Source organism: Cyprinus carpio, chromosome B19 (genome assembly GCF_018340385.1).
Source record: "Cyprinus carpio isolate SPL01 chromosome B19, ASM1834038v1, whole genome shotgun sequence".
Lineage (NCBI taxonomy): Eukaryota > Metazoa > Chordata > Actinopteri > Cypriniformes > Cyprinidae > Cyprinus > Cyprinus carpio.
The window spans coordinates 26,111,371-26,116,569 of record NC_056615.1 but is presented as its reverse complement, the minus strand read 5'-3'; the positions used below and the strand labels follow the sequence as shown (position 1 = coordinate 26,116,569).

The window sequence follows — 5,199 nt, the reverse complement described above, 5'->3', positions numbered from 1 at the left end:
CACGGCGAATTCGTACTAATTCGTACGAATTAACCAAGTGGCTAAATCGTACGATATCGTACGAGCTGGGTCGTACGAATTCGTACGATTTGTTCATTGCATTTAGTACAAGCCCATCAAGACGAATTCGTACTAATTCGCACGATTTAATTAATTGGTTAAATCGTACTATATCGTACGATTGTTCTTCACGTTCAATAAGCTTGACCCAACTCTCGACAGGAAAACAACGCGATATTTCCTGCAGTTTACACGCGCCACTTCTCGGTAAGTAGACTGTCACGCGGTGTCCCGGTGTTCTGTATAAAGTCCATTATATGCTCTTAATTAATCAGATAGGCTCTTTAATGTTTGCTGGATTTTGTCAGTCATTTCTACTATTTTTTTTTTACAAAAAAAAAAAAAAAAAAAAGCAGCATATACTGCTAGCTGGGGTAAGTTAATTAAACGTTAGCGTTAGCTTGCACTGATCTTCGATCAGTTTATGATGTCCATATTGGTGGAATTAATGGGTAAACCGCCCATTACCACTGTACTTCTGTTACAGCACCATAACAGCAACCCTTACTGTGCTTTTGCCCATAGCTACTGTGGTTCTACTGTTGTATTTTGTAGCTAAAACACAAACAGTTTATCACAATGACTGTAGTTCTAACTTGTGTATTGTAAAAGCATAGGTTAAAACACTTGCCTTCATGGTAAATCCTTTTATATAAAATTGTAATGTAATTGAATATATTTTTCTGTCTTGCAGTTACTTCAGATCCCATTCCATTCACCCCTTTCATCTATTCCATCTACTCTACAATCCAACCCAACGGCTCTTTTAAGAGCCATCATTAGCAAAAGCTCTAATTCTCTCTCTCTCCCACACACACACACACACACAAATTAACACACAACACACCCCCCACACACACACACACACACACACACACACACACACACACACACACACACACACACATAAACTAACACACACTCCCCCCCACACACACATAAACTAACACACACTCTCTCTCCCAAACACACTCTCTCTCTCTCTCTCTCTCTCTCTCTCTCTCTCTCTCTCACACACACACACACACACTCTCACGGTTGCCTTCACCCTCTGTCCCTCTTTTTTTCCTAGGCCTTCTGTCTGTCTTCTCACTTTTCTTTCCCCATTTCTTTTTGTATTCTTTCTTTATCTTCAGTATGGCATCTTGTCAGAATTTCAGGTTTTGACCAGTTATGTCAGGAAGCTGCAAATATTACAAAGGAGCTTGAACTCAAAGCTGCCAGTGCTGCACTTGAAGCAGCTACCAGGGAGGCTGAACAAATTCTGCAAACGTTTAATCTTCCACCAGTAATGCTTATGTGTATATATGTGTGTGTGTGTGTGTGTGTGTGTGTGTGTGTGTGTGTGTGTATATATATATATATATATAATATATATATATATATATATATATATAATATGTGTATATAGATGTATATGTGTATATATATGTATATGTGTGTATATAGATGTTTGTGTATATATCTGTATGTTTATGTATGTATACATGTATGTTGTTGTTTTTAGCTAAATAAAAGGAAGACCAAACGTGCCTGCAGCAGCCTCCTCAAACCAGTCTCTTTTGTGGAGAGGGATGAGTTTGGGCATCTTGTGCCTAAACGGAGAAGGCCAAAATGTACAAAGGCAAACATTTCTGATGGTAAGTCTTATATTTTGCACAATTTATTCTTGTAGCTTAAACACTTTTTTTTTCTCTGGCAATGTGTAACATATATTTCTATAAATCACAAATAAATCTTTTTTTTTTTTTTTTTTTTTTTCAGGTACAGTGGTCAACAATCCAGCAGCTACATCGTCATTATCTTTGGAGTCTAGGCAAGGAGACATTGATCATAGTGAGTAATGACACACAACACTTCTGTAAATAACTAGTAATGTAAAGTTATTATTGACATTTTTGTTATGTACCATTGTTCTTAGATGAAATTCCATCACTTTCTTTTCGCACTGTTTGTCCGGCAGTTGAAGACATAGGTGTGTAATATGTGACTTAAAGAGTTAATGTTATTAAAGAGAGAATATAATTACTGCTTTGTAATGATCAGTGTAACTGACTGCCATGGACACTATAATTTACACTTTTTTTTCTAATACAGAAACACTCTTCATCAAGAGGTAGAGGATCTGTTAGCTGATACTGAAGACATTCAGTGCTCAAATCCGACTTCCTCAAACGCATGGTCAGTTCGCATGGCCCAGCAGACTAAAAAGAAGTGGGCAGCTTTGAGGCCAGAGATGGTGGAGTGTTTATTAACAGCTGAGTATACGGAGAATCAGGCAGTGCCAGCACTGCCGACTGAAGCAGTCTGTTGATCCGCTGTTAAAGACTGCATTCCTAAACAGCTGTACTGTGTAAAATGTGATATTTTGGCCCATGAAAGGAAACTTTCACAAACCGAGAGACAGATGTAGAAGGTTTCTTTCGCCCATATCCCCAACAACTTTGGTTAAAGTGGATATTGACGGCAAGTTCCAATTTGAGGAAAAGGTATGTAATCAGCATTTTTAGAATTATACAACCTTGGTAATCTTCATGTGAATTTCCATGTAGTCATAATAATAATGCAGCAATGTTATTTATGATAAAGGTTGATTTTTTCTTACCTATAAATTTGTGTCCGATTGCCTTTTTGCCTCTTGAGGCAACTGAAACAATTTGCAACTGTGCCACAGATTTCCACGTGTGGTTCAGAAGGTAAAGGGCAATCCTCATAGGAATTGATGGTGAGTCCATTGTAAAAAAAAAAAAAAAAAAAAAAAATTATTATGTATGGATATGTATTTATTGATTTTTAATAAGTTTGATGGTTTTTATATTATAAATGCATTATAAATTCATTATTTCAATTAGGTCGCTACAATGTCCGCTTGCCACCTTCATGTGCCAAAAATGTCATATGAGCAGAGCAACCCAGCATCCCCACTGTTGATCAAGTCTGGTTACTGGCCTGCACAGCAAGCTGTGAAACAATATATAAAATAGATGTGTTTGTTTCCTATGACCACATGAGCTGCTGCTCCTTGGAAGTGTCTAGACAGTCCTTCAACGCGGTTAGCACTGGAACAGACAGGACAGAGTTCTTCGGCAGAGTAATAATTGAATGAATTACCGAATAATTATATATTTCATCTTTTCAGTTTTGGAATGAGATATGTCTTATAGGTTTTATGATTTTCGTTTTTTGTTTGTGTTGTTTTTTTTAGGAAGGAAAAATATGTGCAGATGCTTTTCAAAGAAGTTTTTTCGAATGGAGATACTGGCAGTTTGAAATTGATCAGCTCTGTGGACTGAAAGTGTTTGAACTGTCCAGCCTGTTTCTCCATTTATGCTCGCTGTGTCCGTAGATGGTAACAGGAAATTGTATCGCTTTCAAAAGAGGGTAGGGGAAATTCTATTTCGGTGCCAAAAGCATTTCAAAATATAATAATACCAATTAACTTTTCATTAACTAATTATGTAATTTTTTTTTTCAAGGCATGAAGATCATGGCCTGTTCGAGGGTGTCTTTGTCCTGAAAGATGAAGATGTTTCCAAGTTTGTGGACTACATTATGCTAAGACAAAGCACGTAAGTTATATTGTTGTTTTTGTCTTGGTGCAGTCTAAAATTGTATTCCCCCCAAAAATAAAATAAAAAAATCTTGCATGGCTTAGACTAGAGCAAGGCAAAAATTCAAAAGAACTTGTGGTCATTTGAAATGGTGTCCCTCCTTTTGGCCTTTTTTTTGTACAAATTTTCTGTTTTCCTATTGACATTTTATCCATATATTAATTTAATACAATGTTTGTTGAATCATTAAAATTTCCTTTTACTTTGTTCTAAACTTGATAGTCAGCTGGAAAAGGTGTCTGGGGATCAGTCAATGGAGTGCAGCACACGGGAGTCCTGTCCCAAAGAAAATCACAAGCTGGATGAGGAGGGGATGGAGGTGGCTGTCTGTCGAAATGGTGTGCTCCTGAGAAGTCTGAACATGATGAGGGGGGAAATATTTGCGTATCCCCTGTTTCTCCAAAAAAGAGCTGACTGCAAAGAATGTGCAGTTCATGTGCACTGATGTTTTATAGGCAAGTACTGGCCATACCTGCAGAGAATTGTTAAAGATTGTCCAGATCTCTCTCCTCTCCTGGACATGAAGCCTTTCCTGTCAGTGATGCATGCAAAGGCCCACTCTTGAAATGTGAGGTAAACTGTTTTCCAGAACATGAAGGTACCAATTTGTGACTTGGATATTATGATCAGTGATTATGAATTTGTGTGTACATTCTAAAACACATTTGAGATATGTTTGTTTTAATCCTGTAAAATATTTTATCTCCATGTTCAAGATTAAATGGGGTGGTCGAAACCAAGAAGGAGCAGGCACCACCCTGGGGGAAGAGGTCGAACAAGTTAACAGCTTTTTTGTCGAGAACTGCTATATGCCAGTAATACATGACCAAAGGAGGCAAGTATTAACTTGCAAAGATATACATATCCAAAGTTAGAAGTCAAAGCTACTTACAAAAAAAATATTTGAACAGCCTTAGTATTCAACTTTTGCATGATCCTGTGTCATATCCACAATCGTTGTTAATGCAAGCCCAAGACCATCTTCATATCAGGCCTTTAAAAAAATGATAAAGTGAAAAAGTATGCAACATTTAGGGGAGCTATTGATTATTTATATTATTATTATTTTTATTTTTATTTATTTTTTAGCCAGAACAGACATGATTACAATCCAGGCCATGGCATGGAATCAGCGCAAAATACGGAAACTTGCAAAAGCGCTGTCCCTAAGATTTAAAAGTTATATTTCTAAAATTGCTTTGCTCTTTTTAGGTGAAAGCTTTCGTTTCTTTTAATGTTTTAATTTGGCTGTAGTGTTTTTTTGTGCAAACAGGTAGGCAAGCTGTGTAGAAACAACCACTAGAAAGTCCAAAAACAGCATGAATTTCAAAAACAAGTTTACTTATGAAAATGTTATACACTTTTTCCATTTGAAAAGGCTCATTAGTCCTTTATGAATGGTTATTTCATTTATTTTCTGTTTTGTAATAATGACCTTTATGGGATTGTTATTCATTAGACAAAAGCAAAAAATTCAGGAGGAGTCCTTAAATCTTGATGCAAAAAGACAGACTTGGCAGTAACACAT

The 5,199-nt window shown here is 36.6% G+C and overlaps 1 long non-coding RNA gene across 1 annotated transcript; it reads left to right on the top strand.

The window, feature by feature from the left end:
- The first annotated feature begins 1,208 nt into the window (after positions 1-1,208).
- LOC109102798 lies at positions 1,209-1,895 on the top strand. Its single transcript, XR_006157251.1, has 3 exons — positions 1,209-1,348; positions 1,568-1,700; positions 1,825-1,895. It is a non-coding gene; the product is annotated as an uncharacterized LOC109102798 (long non-coding RNA).
- The last annotated feature ends 3,304 nt before the right edge of the window (positions 1,896-5,199 follow it).